This window comes from Panthera onca, chromosome D4, assembly GCF_046562875.1.
Source record: "Panthera onca isolate mPanOnc1 chromosome D4, mPanOnc1 haplotype 2, whole genome shotgun sequence".
NCBI lineage: Eukaryota > Metazoa > Chordata > Mammalia > Carnivora > Felidae > Panthera > Panthera onca.
In genome coordinates, this window is record NC_138351.1 from 69817880 (window position 1) to 69832073 (window position 14194).

The following is a 14194-nucleotide window of genomic DNA, read 5'->3' on the forward strand; positions in this document are numbered from 1 at the left end:
CCTCATGTGTTATTCCCCCAGAGTATAACAGAGCACATGGCCTCCTACTGAGCCAAGGCTTATTTGCACTATGCCAGATTTCTTCTTCCTCACATTCTCTTTTTTAGAATCAGTGATTGTTTTTGTCACCTTATCCCTAGATCTTCTCTAAATTCCATATTTTTAAGTCAAAGGATCCTCAAAAATAACCGCTATGGCTAAGATCAACCATATGGGAACTAGGTTTTCCAACAATGGAAAAACTTTCTGCACACTGTCTGATGCCGACACTTGTGATTTATTGTGACTGAGTACTTCTTTCTTATTCAGTAAATAGTTTATTTCTCTCTCCTAAGTGACTATGCTGTACTTCCCCCAATGGTCTTCACCTACCCATTTGGCCAACCCCCAGGGTCAAGAACATTCCTAATTGTAGCCCAGCTTTCCCAAGGGCTTACTGTCATGCCAATTTATATAAGAGGCCAATTTAATGAGGATAGCTCCATTCATGTATCAAAGATGTTAATTAAATTGCCAAATACCCCAACTTCCTCCAATTCACTCAAAGGAGAAAAGAGCCCTTGAATAGCCACCAAGCACCTGATCGAATTCAGACCCTAATTTCTGGGAGCCACAGGAGCACATGAGCAATTCTAGAAATGAGTACTGTGGTCTCAAGGATCAAGAGAGAAAGGAAGGAAAGGTTTGACTAGCAGGAGGGAGACGGTGATCTGCTGAGGGTAAAGAGGACCAAACACATCACAATTGTCCTTTGGCAACTAATAACAAGTATGGCAACAATGATAATAGCCCCCTACATAATATTATACCATAAGTCCTTCCTTTTCATGGGGAACCGTGAGTCTGCTCCAATTATCTGGTTAATTAAAGAGGCAGCTGCTGTTAGATAGACTATGCACTAGCCTTGGTATCAATTTTCTGGTGCTACCATACCATTCTTAGAGCTGTGACCTTGGGAAGATCACCTTCCTCATCTGGAAGATGGGTATGGTAATACCTATGTCACAAGGTTGTTTTATTGCTCAAATGGGAATGAGGATACAAAAGCACTTTGGAAACTGAAGGACTACATGAACTGAAAGTATTTTTATTGCTAATAACAGCTATTATTCCACCATCACTGAAAGGCCTATAAAGGGATGAATATTACATTACCCATTTTACAGACGAGAAGGCAGAGGTACAAAGGACCCAAGTGATTATAACATTGGAAAGTATCATGAGCTTCAGAATCAGGTGGATTCGAATCCCATATACTAGCTGTGTGACCTGGGGGTAGTTACTTAACTTCTCTGAACTTTAGTTTCTTGCATAAAATTGGTGTTTTTGTGGGAATTGCCCAAGATAATACCAGTAAAGTACATGATGCATTTATTTAACACCTAACAAGTATTTAAGAAATGGTAACTGTTATTGTTTAACCAAGCCTACTCTACACAGCAGGATTGTTTCAGCCATCCTTATCTTACTGAATCACTTTCATCACTTTTTGTTATTTCTGAAAGACCGAGATGTGCACAGCCCTTAACTACTTTTACTTCTTGACTCAATTTGTTTTCGCGGAATACACTGCCAAAAAAACAGGGAGGCAGTCACACAATAGAAAGTTGAGGAGAGACTGTGTTTTAGCTGGACAAGCATGAATGAACAGTTTCCCCTTTGGATATCCACAGGCTCTTACTGGTAGCAATGCTTAAAGGCCGAGTTAATTGGTATCAACTATGTACTATGTAAAACAAAAGGGTTTCCCCCACCACTTAAAGATAAGTTTTTCAATAAAGGAGAAAATGATGTAACAAGAAAGAGCCTTTGCAGCTGCAAATGGAAAGGCTTGGGACAAAGTGGCCGGTCACCCCAACCCCTCCTCCAGCCTTCCTAAATCACGAAAAGTAAAAGCTTAGCTGAGACTGGGTGAGGGTGAGCGTACCCCATAGTTCTGGGTACTGTGACTCTCAGCTCCCATCTGTTGGCTGTCCGGGTTCCCCACACCTCACCCACCTGCTATGATAGGGTCACACCGTGTCAGAGACTCTGGACAGCTGGTGAGAAAATCTCATTTAAAACTTGTTCTGTGCCTCCTAGAGAAAGGGGCCCTTGGGTATCAACATTTTAGGCTCAGCTCAAAGCAGAAAGTCCCACTCTAATCTGGACAAGAGAATAGCATGTGTGTGCCTCTGTGTGTGTGATGCATGTTTATGCAAGCGTGTGCTAGCATCTGTATGTATGCGCATTTGTGCGTGTGTGCGCACACACATACAACTTCCATTTCTGTGGAGCCCACTTCCTGCCTCAAGAGAGCAGTGAAGAGAGAGGCTATGGTGAGGTGAACCCAGAGCCATGGGGTAAATGTTCTGGCTGCCTCCCATAGCCTCCTGTGCCTCAGACGCTCTGCCTTTTCCCCTTTGCGCAGTGAACATCTCATCCTTCCCTTCTCCAGTCAGTGGACCTCTTCCAATGAACCATCCTTGATCTCTAAAACTTAGTCAAACCCTCCCTTATTTCAAACTCCAAAACTGTGTCCCTTTCCCTGAGTAAATCACTCTCCTTCATGACATTTACCAGGAGCGCGTTTTGACATTTTTTGAGTGATCAGTTTGTCTCACCCACTAGGTGGAAATCTTCATGAGAGCAGGACAACATCTGTTATTGTTTACTAGTGTGTCTAGGTACATGGCAGATCCTACAAAAATACTTGGTACTTCAGGGAACCTTGAGTGGAGTCATTCCTAGTCTCTGCCTTTAGTACCTCCTTCTAGTAGGCAGAGGAAACTTGCAAATAGATCCTTACATTAGAATGTGCCAAGGACTAGGGTACAAGTTTGTACTTGCAGCTGTAAGACTAAATACAGATAAGGAAAACTTTCTCTGCTTGGGTAGATTGTTCAGGGAGGACTCTATAGGGGCCATGCATGAGTTCCACTTTGACACACAATTCAGAATCCACCAGGCAAGGGAAGTCTAGCCCAGAGAACTAACAGCATGTCCAAAGATGAGGGATGTGACAGCAAAAGCAGGCTTGGGACTTTTCCATATCTAAGAGCGGAAATGATGTAGGCTGCAAGACGATATGGAAAACGATGCCAGAGAGGGCAACCTGACTTGCATTCCTGCTTCAGAGGAGCAAGCCGCTCCCAAAATTCTTTGATGGAAGGAAAGATCAGAACAATGGCCACCTGAAAGAATGTGAAAAATGATCTTAAAAAATCGGCTACCGGCAGCTCCTTACACTGAAGCAGCTGGAGCAGATGGTTTAGACCAGTGGTTCCCTAAGTGTGGTCCCCCAATCGGCAGCATCTCTGGGGAGCTGGTTAGAAATGCAGATCTTCAGGTGCCCCTCCAGAACTGCTAAATCAGAAACTCTGGGTGTGCAGCTCAATCATCTGTGCTTTAACAGACCCTCCAGGTGATCCAACACAGTTGGAGAATTACTGGTTTATGGAGGTTCCCGGAGGGCTGTAGCTCTTTTTTTTTCTCCAGGATATAATTCACAGAGGTTGATATAAGAAGGAGTTCTTGAAAATAGCATTTTATTTATTGGCAAATAAACAAGGGCTTTGACATATCCAAGGGGCCTTCAGTCTTAAGGTACTTCCCCTTCAGGGAGACTGAGTTCTGCCAGCAAAAACAGTGCCTCCTGTTGCAAGACAGGTGCTTCTGCCTAACAGGGGAGAGGAGGAAGCCTTGCTCAGGGCATGAGGGCAAACCTGGGACCTCCTCTGGCCACAGCCTGCCAAGCCTGCCTATGGGTCTGGAAATCAGGACAAGACAAGATTCCCACGTACAAAATTAGAACTTGGAATCAGATTAGTTATCTTGGAGAGACTTAGCAGGGAGGAATGTTATCACTGTATACATCTACACACAGGTCTATATGAAACTGAACTGAAACCATACAGTCTTCCAAGAGAAAGCCACCAGCCAGAGACAGCAAAGGAGCTACAGGATGCCTGTGCTACCCCTTGCCTAGAAAATTCAGGAACTGGGTTTCTATGGATTGTCTCAGGTCAGCCTCATCCCCCTGCATTGCCATAGCCTGCATTCCCATCCAGTCTGGGTTGGATGCAGCCTTCAGGGGACACTTCTAGATGTGTAGGACTTTTGTAATCACCTGTCAAAAGGAAGTAACATAAAGTCCAAGATACAGCAGCCAGTTGCGGTGTTTTATTTTTTAGACAAAGACTGTAATTACCCCTCAAAATGACTGAATCACAAAGCACTATGGTGTGGCTTGATGACTGCGAAGGAAGCATTGGATGTGGTATAAATATTCTTTTCTCTCACCCAGGTCATTAACTTTTAGCACCTCATTCTTTGGCTGCCTCCCTTTCCACGGTGATCTGCCCACTTCTATGGCATCAGGGGGAAACACAAGGGGTTTAGAATGGGATGGACCCCGGCAGCTCCAACATTCACCAGCTGGGTGACCTTGGGTAGGTCATTTCACTTCTCTGAACCCCACTTATCTGTGAAATAGGGAAAATAAGAACCTGCCATTTTTGTGAGGATGGAAGGAGATGATGTTTATGAAAAGTCCAGGATAATGACTGGTCCACTCTAAGAGATCAGTACATGTGGTACCTCTCCCTTCCCGGGGGGTTGTTGTAAAGACTACCTGAGATTGTATGTGAGAGGCACTTAGTGTGCTGTGAACATGTTATGTAAGTGTTGGCTGTTGTTATTCCTCTTCTCCTCTTTCCTTCTAATTTTTACCTCCAAGCTTTTCTTTACCATGGTTTTAGTTTTCATGGCAATTACACAATGTTAGCTTTAAAAAGACACCCACTAAGTGTCATGCCCACAGCTACATGCGTCCCATACACTATCTCATTTAATCCACACAATGATTGGTTAATTCTCCCCCTTTTTTTTTAGAGCTAAGCAAATGCAACTCCAAGGAGTTACCTGTGGTTTAGGGGGCTCTGCAGTCAGGACTAGCTTTTGAGCCTGTCTCAGTCTGATGCTGCACATGGTCTCCCTGGGAGAGGCCTTGAAGGTCTTTGTCACCCAATCCCAATGCTGTAGCCACAAGGGACTTGTCCAGGGTCACATAACAAATTACAGGAAGCACCAGGGTTCAACTCACAGCTCCCAGTGCTCAGGCTCCAAGATCTCTGCTCCCATGTCTGTTTCAATCACACTCTCCAGACTCAGGAGAGGCAAGATCTAAATCATCCTTTCCCAAACTATCACCTAGGAGTCTCTAGTTTAACAAAGAATTCTCCTAGGGTGCTTTCTTTGTGGAGCTTCTAATCCCAGAGTGAGGTGGGGGGCGGGGGGGTAGAGGGAGATCTTCAGGAGCTTAGTTCCTGTTTATCCACGTGTCATTCTTCTAGTCCCTGGGGTTATAATATCCATTTAGAAAGATTAAATCAAACAGGATTGGGGACAGAGAAAAGGGAGCTAAGACAGAGGCAGAGAGAGAAGAAAGTGGAATTCTCTAAGCATTAAAATAAAGAACCTAAGACATTACTAATTCTCAAATAGGTATCACTTCTTAAAGGCAAGCTGCTCCTTGGGAAATCACAGGCAGGTGAAGGCAGTTTGGGTGATTATTTTTTGTCCATGAACCTGGCTTTTCTTTCCAGCATTCTCAGGTGCACTGGAGGCCCTGGGAAGAGAGAGGACTTTTTCAAAAGACACTTCCACCTCCTAATCCCTGTGCCTACAAACCAAATATTGATCTATTTAGTAAACCAGCCTGTGGGAGGAGAGATTGTAAAGCCCTGTTTACTCAGCAGTTGGGCCCCCCTGACAGCTGTTCAATGGGGGATTATGATGTCACAGTGGTAATTACACTATAAACAAGGGATGGGGAGAATAAAGCATGAAAGGAAACTGTAGGGCTAGTTACCAGGCAACGCAAAATATGTAACCTGAAACCCGACAAGCATGTTAATTTCCTTGCAAGCCTCCCAGATGTCCTCACTTTATGGCCAACGCTCAGTTTCAGTTTCAATTTGTTTATTTGCCCTTCTTCAGTCACAAATGTGGAGCTGAAAATACTGGAAGAGAGGAGAGAAAGCAAAGAAAAACGAGAAAAGGAGGGCTTGTGCTTTCCTCCTGGGATGTAAGCAGTCAGGAGAAAGCTAAGAGGCTTGGACTTCTTAGAAAGATATGGAGGTCATTGCCGGAGGAGGGAGCAGAACCAGGTAAAGCCGCAAAAGGCAACTGAGCAAGTGAGCCAGGGGAGAGAGGAGGAAGAGGGGAAAAAGGAACAAAAAGTGAGAAGATGAAAGTGATTAAATGAGAGAAAGAGAAGAAGACTCCACTTCAGGATCAGCTCCCAGAGGCTAGAAGGGGCCCCAGAGCCCCGCTGCACAGCCCCCCCTAGTGGTTGCCCCACATCTTCTTCCATCCCTTTGGTGCCGTAACACTCCTTATAACGCCCAGCAGTCCTGCAATCCTTTGGGCAGCTGCATCCACAAGTTCTTATGTTGAGCTGAAATCAGCTTCCCTGTTGTAGACACCTCCCCTCAGGCTCAGGAACAGTAACTCACAGCCCCACAGAGACTGGGAAACAGGAACGAGGTATATACCCTGTGTTTTCCTGCTCCTGGATTCTCATCCTGTCCACAGTTCTCCCTCCCAAAAGTGTTTTTGTTTTTGTTTTTTAAATCAAATTCTTCCTTCCGCACCCCCCCTCCCTGAGCAATTTTCAGTTTGTCAATGTTCCTCTTAGAATCCTGGCTTTGAAATTAGACACCCCCTCAGGCGAGGTCCGACCTCACAAAACTAAGTAGGATGGACCTCAGCCCCACCTTCAGGCCCCTCTCTTCAGACAGCTGCAGAGGTGTGCTGGCCAGGGCTGGAGCAGCCTCAGGAGAACTGTGAGGTTTCCAGCAATTCCGTGAGTTGGTTTTTAAATCACTGGTAGCTTGAAATCTACCATGGTGACAGTAGTTACACCGTAGATATTGGCAAACACGACAAATCATGGCTGCCCTTCCCCATCCTCCAGAGAGCTAATTTACCAGCTCACCGCTGTTCCTGGCCAATCACATTTGGCCTCTTTTGGGATTCAGTGATTCACAGGGGATTGACAGAAACCTGTAGCCGGGGACCCCTGCAAACCACAGACCTCCATACAAAAGCTACAGAAGAAGGATTTGTGCTAGGTAGATGTAAAGAATATGGAACAGGATTTTAATTCCCCTTGACTCTTTTCATCTATAGTGACCACCTTTGCTGACTGAGACCATTTCTCTTGGGACTGATTTCCACAGGCCACTTCCAGAGCCAGATGCCGAATGACCAAGTTGGGGGCCCAGAGGGAGGAGGGGAGTTCACTGAACTGAACTGTAGAGGCTGCAGTGCTCCTGGTATAGGCACAAAAACAGCAGCGGGTACGATCAACAGCTTTCTGCAAACTTGAAGATTCTGTCACATTTCTCCTCCTCCTAAATTCTAATAATAACTGTCTAGAATGACAGTTTGGTGACAAGGCTAAATTCCAGTCCTGGCTCGGCCACTCCCTCGGTGTTTGATTGGAAGCCTATGCTTGTCCCTCTCTGGGCCTCAGTGTCCCTGTCTGTCAGCAGTGAGGATGGAGTCTGAGGACCTCTGAGTCCAAATGACTTTTGCAGCTGGCTCCAACATGGGCCACAGCACTGATATTCTCACAGGCACGGCAAGCTGAGCTCGGCACTGGGGGAGGAGCGTTTTCCACACAGCAATTCTCACTGTGAGGACTTGTTTCTCGCCTCCACTCCTCCTGTTGTCCTGGGGATGCTTTGTTTGTTGTGGCTCTCCTCAGATGCACTACAAGTCGTCCTTGATATTGCAGCCTTGGGCCACGTTCTCTCCCAGGGAATCTCACCCGAGTCCAAGCTAACTTCCAGTCACTTCCTTAAACCCAGCAACCAAGCCTCAGATGGAGCGGAGACCTGGAGGAACTTGGCAGAGATCTTCCCTTTGGCTCTTACCTGAGCTGTTCACAAGGGAAGATGCACAATGTTTTCCTCTGCCAACATTATGACAACTTAGGAAGCATCCGAGTCCTGGTGCTCGGCATCCTCAAGCCGCCTTCCTCTCGAGAGTCCAGGTTTTGAAGTTAGAGTTCAACATCACTTGCCAGCCCATGCTGATTTCCTCTCCCGTTGCAGCCCCTGCTTCCTGCTCAGCATCTGTTTACCTCTTGCCCCCACTTCCCGATCACTCTTCACACACATGTCCCTGTGACCTGATTCCTTTGAGGGTCTGTTCAGATGTTACGTCCCAGGCTTGCCTCTGACAGCTCTGTATGAATAGCAACCCTCCACACATCCCTCCTTAGCCCCCTCCCGGTTTGGTCTGTCAGACTGTCACCATCAGATTGATGTATTTACCTGCATTTTACCCTTTCTCAAACATTAGATCCATGAGCACAGGAGCTTTGTTTTGTTGACCTCTAAATCCCCAGTGCCTGGAACAGTGTCTGGCAGATGACAGATACACTATTAATACCTGCCAGATGACTGAATCTACCGTCCTCATTATTTGCAGATTCCATGTTTGTGAATTTGCCTTGTCCCTAAAATTTATTTGTAACCCCCAAAATCAATGTTTATGGCCATTTCATGGTCATTCACAGACTTGTGCGGAGGGGTGAAACATTTGATTTGCCTAACACACCTGTCCCCAGTTGAAGTTGAGCAAAGTGATGCTCTGCCTTCTTATTTCAGCTCTCTTTTGTTTGCAGTCTATCTGGTGGCACGTTTTTCACACCTTTGTGCTTTTTGTCAGTGATTTCACCGTTTAAAATGGTCCAAGCACAGTGCTAAAGTGCTGTCTAATGATCCTAAATGCAATAAGTCTATGATCGACCTTACAGAGAAAATACATGTGTTAGATAAGTGTCATCCAGGCATGAATTATAGTGCTGTCAACCATGAATTCAGTATTAATGAATCAACAATATTAAATAATGTCCTTAAACAGAAATACACGTGAAACAAGGTTACGTATTGAATCTCCTGATGAAAATGTTCTGACCAGAGGCTCACAGGAGCCTAACCCTATATTTCCCCTAGAAGCAATGTTCATATTGCTTAATTCAGTGTCCACAGGCACTTTATAGCTATCATGAATAATGAAAATCATTTGTAGATGGGTTTGAATTTTGAGTGCTAACCCATTAAAAGCCGTGATGATCTAGTGGGTGACTATGACTCTCTGAGCCTTAGATTCCTAACTGTCAGTTGATCATAATAGTGCCTATCCTCATAGCTGTTCAAAAGAATAAGTTAGATGATTAAAGTAACTAAATGCCTAGTGTAGCACATGGCCCAATGAGAGTAGACCATAATCACCAACTCCTCTTACCTTTCTCTTGTTCATAAACATATTTGCAGTCCACAGGACAAATACATTTTGCTTTCCTGCTTATCAAAAGCATTTCTCCATGTAGTTCTCAGGACTTTGAAACAGCCTATCAGTTGCCCTGATCCTTTCTCTTACTGTTGGACAATGAGCTTACATCAAATTTTGAATTATGCGATGAACAACTTTTTTCGTTGTTAATGTAACTTTTCCTCTTTCTTAAGGAATTCATTTCTTTAGATGAAAGTTCTAGGAGTGGAATTACTAATTCAATGGGTACAAATAGCTATATAGTGCTGAGAGTAAGTTTTGATGGTGGTGATAAGAAGAGACTTCTTGGCAGATACTTGGTTGGGTGTGTGTGCGCAAGACTTAGAGGTTCACCAAGTGATTCACCCATTCTCCTGCAGCTTTCAGCTTCTTAAGAGAATACAGACCTGGGAGAAGCCTTAGCAACTACCTCATTATATCAAGAGGGAAACTGAGGTTATAGAAAAGAAATGGCTTGTCCAAGGTGATATGACCAGTCAGTGCCAGATAAGGACGGGGCCCCAGGTCCACTGACTTTCAGATCAGTCTTCTTCCTACCACCCCTTGGCCATAATGAAAAGTAAAGTTTTCCTACCAGGCATAGTAATGTTACTTTCTCAAGATTTTAGGACCTATCACTTTGAGGAAAGGAAATGTGATAGATAAAGTTTGTTTCCTACTGAGAAATTTAAATGCGCTATTCTGTTCACTTCTTCCTTTAACTTCTGTGTTGACATAGTGACTAGCAGGATAGAAAAAGAGGCTTTGTGTTCAAGAACGTGGTTCAATTTCAGAAAGACCGAGGGAGAATCTAAAGCCAACCAACACAGTTCTGTCCCTGCACCTGTTCTGGAAACACTTTTCACTCAACTGTTTCCTGTAGGAGGTACCAAGACTACAACTTTTCTCACGAGACTGTGAAGCACAAACTAAGCAGCACTTTTCTGATATGAAGATAGCAGTATGCACATAAACCATCATGACAGTAATTAATGGTTCCTAGAAAATGACAAGGCCTTGAGGAGTCGTCTGCTCTATTAATACAATTTTCAAACCACTCTAAAACTCAGTTGTCTACTTTGCCTCAGAAAGTTCCCAGTGACATCAGAACAGAACAAAGCACAATTAGAACCGTTCAAGTTTCATATGGACCTTTTTTGATCTTAGAAAACAGTTCTTGTTCAATTTCAGTTAAGAAAGAAAATTCCCCAGACGTTCATGGAACCAGTCTTCCTGATGGGCCAAGTAAAGCCAATGACCCTCAGGTTGACACTGAGTATGAGAAGAGTTTCACAGACATGCGTGCCTCACTTAAAATCTTGGGATGAGGATGAGATGGGTTTATCTGCCATCAGAATAATTGCAATGACCTAAGAACAGACTTTGCACCTTTTCTCTATAGAAGCTAGCAGCGCCATGTGTTTGCCTAAGGTTGCCTATCTTTATAGGAAGGAAGGAAGGAAGGAAGGCAAGCAGGCACAGAGGGAGGGAGGGAGGAGGGAAAGAAGAGAGGGCAAAAGGGAGAGAAGGAAGGAAAGGACAACCTTTGAATTCCACAGAAATTTCTCATACAAAAGAAAATATACATTGACCGTACAAAAAGAAATTCATATCCCATTTCCTTACTATTTAGTAAAAAATATTTTCTTTTAACCAGAACCAAAGACTTCTTCTCTTTCCATTTAGATATGATTAACTGTCTTATTTCAATCAGCAGCTGCCACATGCATCTTGGATAAAGGGTCAACTTCTTCTCCCTAAAGCTAGTTTTTTTTTTTCCCCATAAAGACAGGTGTCTACTCTAATGTTGGTACCAAGAATAATAGTGAAGATTTTAGCTATATTTAATAAGGATCCATCAGCAACTATGTGTTTAGTATCCACTGAATACTCAGCACTGTCCTAGGCAATGGGAGATATACAAAGAATTGAACAAACAGTTATTCAATATTATTTAGCTCCTGCTCTATGATGACAAAAATGTTCCCATTCTAGATCCTGCTCTTGAGGACCCCAGAAGGGAAATGGACAGATAAGGGGGGAAATTAATATGATGTGACATAGCACTATAAAGGAGTATAAGTTATAAAAATAAAACAAAAAGAGAAAGAATTGTCAGGGAAGTAGGGGGGTGATTATAGAAGATTACATTCAGGAGGTAACTGCTGACTTGTGACTTCTGAAGAATAATTAGGAATGCTCCAGATGAATGACCTGGAAAGGGAAAGCACACGACAGCCAATTGGAACCTTCAACATAAAGGCCTTGAACTGTCATCCAACAGAGGGAACATTAGATTGGAGGTATAGGTAAAGGGCCAATGATAAAGGCCACTGAATATCATGGTGCACATTTTAGACTCACAGAAGAAGCCCCCAAAGGATTCTGAGAACTCTTTCAGGCAGCGATATGAAGGGTAAACTGAAGGGGTCAGGCATTAGAGATAAGATATTATAGGTAAGAAAAGGTCTTTGCCATGGCCTCATAGAATAGAAGAGAGGAAGGGAGAGCAGGGGAAACCATGTCAGGACGCTCGACCACAGATAATTTCCCAAGGAGTGGAAATCCTATACAGCAGGTCAGCATTTCATAGGAGAGATCGGGAAATGCCCAAGCCCGGTAACAAACTGCAGTAGGGCGGTTTTAGACACCCATCTCTAGTCCCTGAGCTTTCCTTCCTTAACGAACTGATTCACAATCCTTCAAGTGAAAGAAAGCAGATACTGCTCATAGGTTTTCTCTGGGTCCAACGGATGTACAACTCTCTGACTTGGAAGGAGTATTAGTAGAAATCAGCCTAGGTTGAGTCTCGCTGCACAACAAATGCCAAGGTGAGACCTCATGGTCAACAGGACTGTAATATGGCAACTGTCAATTAGAAGGTGACTCTGCAAGGAAATATTGAGAAGCCAGGAACATAGCCTTCTTCTCTCCATGCCCCGAGGCTAAAAGCCAGAGGAAGCTGGACACAGAATGATTGCTTAATGGGCTTCCTGAGAGGAAAGAGATGGTAAGTCCACAGTAGCATCTCAAGACTATGCTTTGGTGGGAAATCTTCCATTTGATCCACTGCTGGCTAATTTAGTAAATTATGTGTGCCTTTCTGAAAACCACTGGGAAATGCTGAAAAGGAAAAAGCACACAAATAAGGGTTCCAACACCAAAGATGGGAGTAGAGATGTAGCTCTCATGACATGTATACATCCCCTCCTCTTTAATCCCGTTGGTTCTATCAGGTGTCTCCCTAGAGAGTGACCAAGCAGACAATCCCATTCATAGTTCTGAAAGTGATTGAGGCCTTATAAGACTAAGGTAACCTCACTAACTGTGCTGAATTCTATCCTAAAAGTTCAAAAGGGCATAAGGATAAAGTGGCTTAGTAAACAATGGGGCAAACAAATAATGAGGGTTATAAACCATCATTCTAGGTGATGCACCGTAGAATATACTGAGAGCATTGTTAAATTTTTTATTAGACCAGTCTTTGAAAGAGCATGCCTTGTTGTTTTAATTTCAAGTACTATAACTCACATCACTGGATTCTTGTTATACCAGCCCTACTACTCAAAAAAAGTTTACAACAATTGACAATTCTTTTACCTGAAGGCCCACAAATTACACTAAAAAGAATCAATAATTTTCCCTAATCATTTATTTTGAATAAGCCATGAATGGAGATGAACGTGGAAGCGAAATATCTTATGAACCTACCAATTTTGATCTGAAGGACAGATTTGTCACCACATCAAAGCACAGTGGGTAATTACCAGGTGGTTGAAATGACAATTAACTCCATCGTTAATAATTATAATTTGACAGACAATAAATCAAGATGGCAGCCATCTGTAAATAAACACCCACAGAGCCAGCTGAATACTATTGCACAATAGCTTAACCTCATAAAACCAGCAAACTAGTTCTGACTAGCGAGCAAGTAAATCTCCCAAAGACCAGAGAGAAGCAAATTTTTGGGTCACCATGTTCCTACACTTGGCAGCTGGATACAATTGAGGGCCCAGTGTTGTTTTATTTTGTTTTGTTTTGTTTTTATTTGATTTTTTTCTAAGACAATTATTGTGATTTTCCACAAAACACTCACTCATTTTAAAATATGGGATTATGACTTTTTGATGCAAATGAAACGATTCTCTCAAATAGCTCCACCCTGGAGCATAATCTACTCCTCAGGATACTTAGCCCTGACCACAGAGCAACATCTACAGAGTTTACTGTTCCCTTTCTTGAAGACCTCTCCTCACTTATCTTCCATTACACTCCCCTACTTTTTCGACTTTTCAGGAGTCCTTCCTGGATTTTGATGATAACAGTGATGTTAGTAACAACGACTACTACCTATATTCTTTGTTACTGTCTGCTGATTTCTATGCACATTATTGGTTAATTCTCTTAACAGCCCTCTGACGTGGAGATCTTTTTTCTAATTACCCTTGAGGATATGGAGGCCAAGAATCATCCAGTCACTTCTCCATGGTCATAAAGCTGGTAAATGGTGGAACAAAGGTTTTTAACTCGAGTCTGTAATTCCAGAGCCCTTGCTTTCAACTCTGCCACTTCATCTGTACAGTCTTTAATTATTACTATTTTTTTCCAAGTTTTATGTTGGCCTTCTCTTTTTTTCAAATCTCACTCAATATCTTTTCCTTGGTCTGTCTTAGCTACTCCCACACATCTGTGACCTCATTGCAAAGGATTCCAAATCTATCTTTAACCTAGATCTACCTGCTGAGTACCAGCTCCTTGCAGCAACACACTGCTATGGTCCCCACTTGAATTAATTCTTTCATTCAGCGGATATCTGTTGAACAACTTGTGGTCAGGCACTATTCGAGGTATAGGGAACAGAGAG

General features: G+C 43.3%; 1 protein-coding gene across 1 annotated transcript in view; it reads right to left on the minus strand.

Moving 5' to 3' along the window:
• Window positions 1-14194, minus strand: part of LOC132663107 (uncharacterized) — a 514936-nt gene that overhangs the window by 300224 nt on the left and 200518 nt on the right. The gene's annotated exons all lie outside the window — the stretch shown is intronic.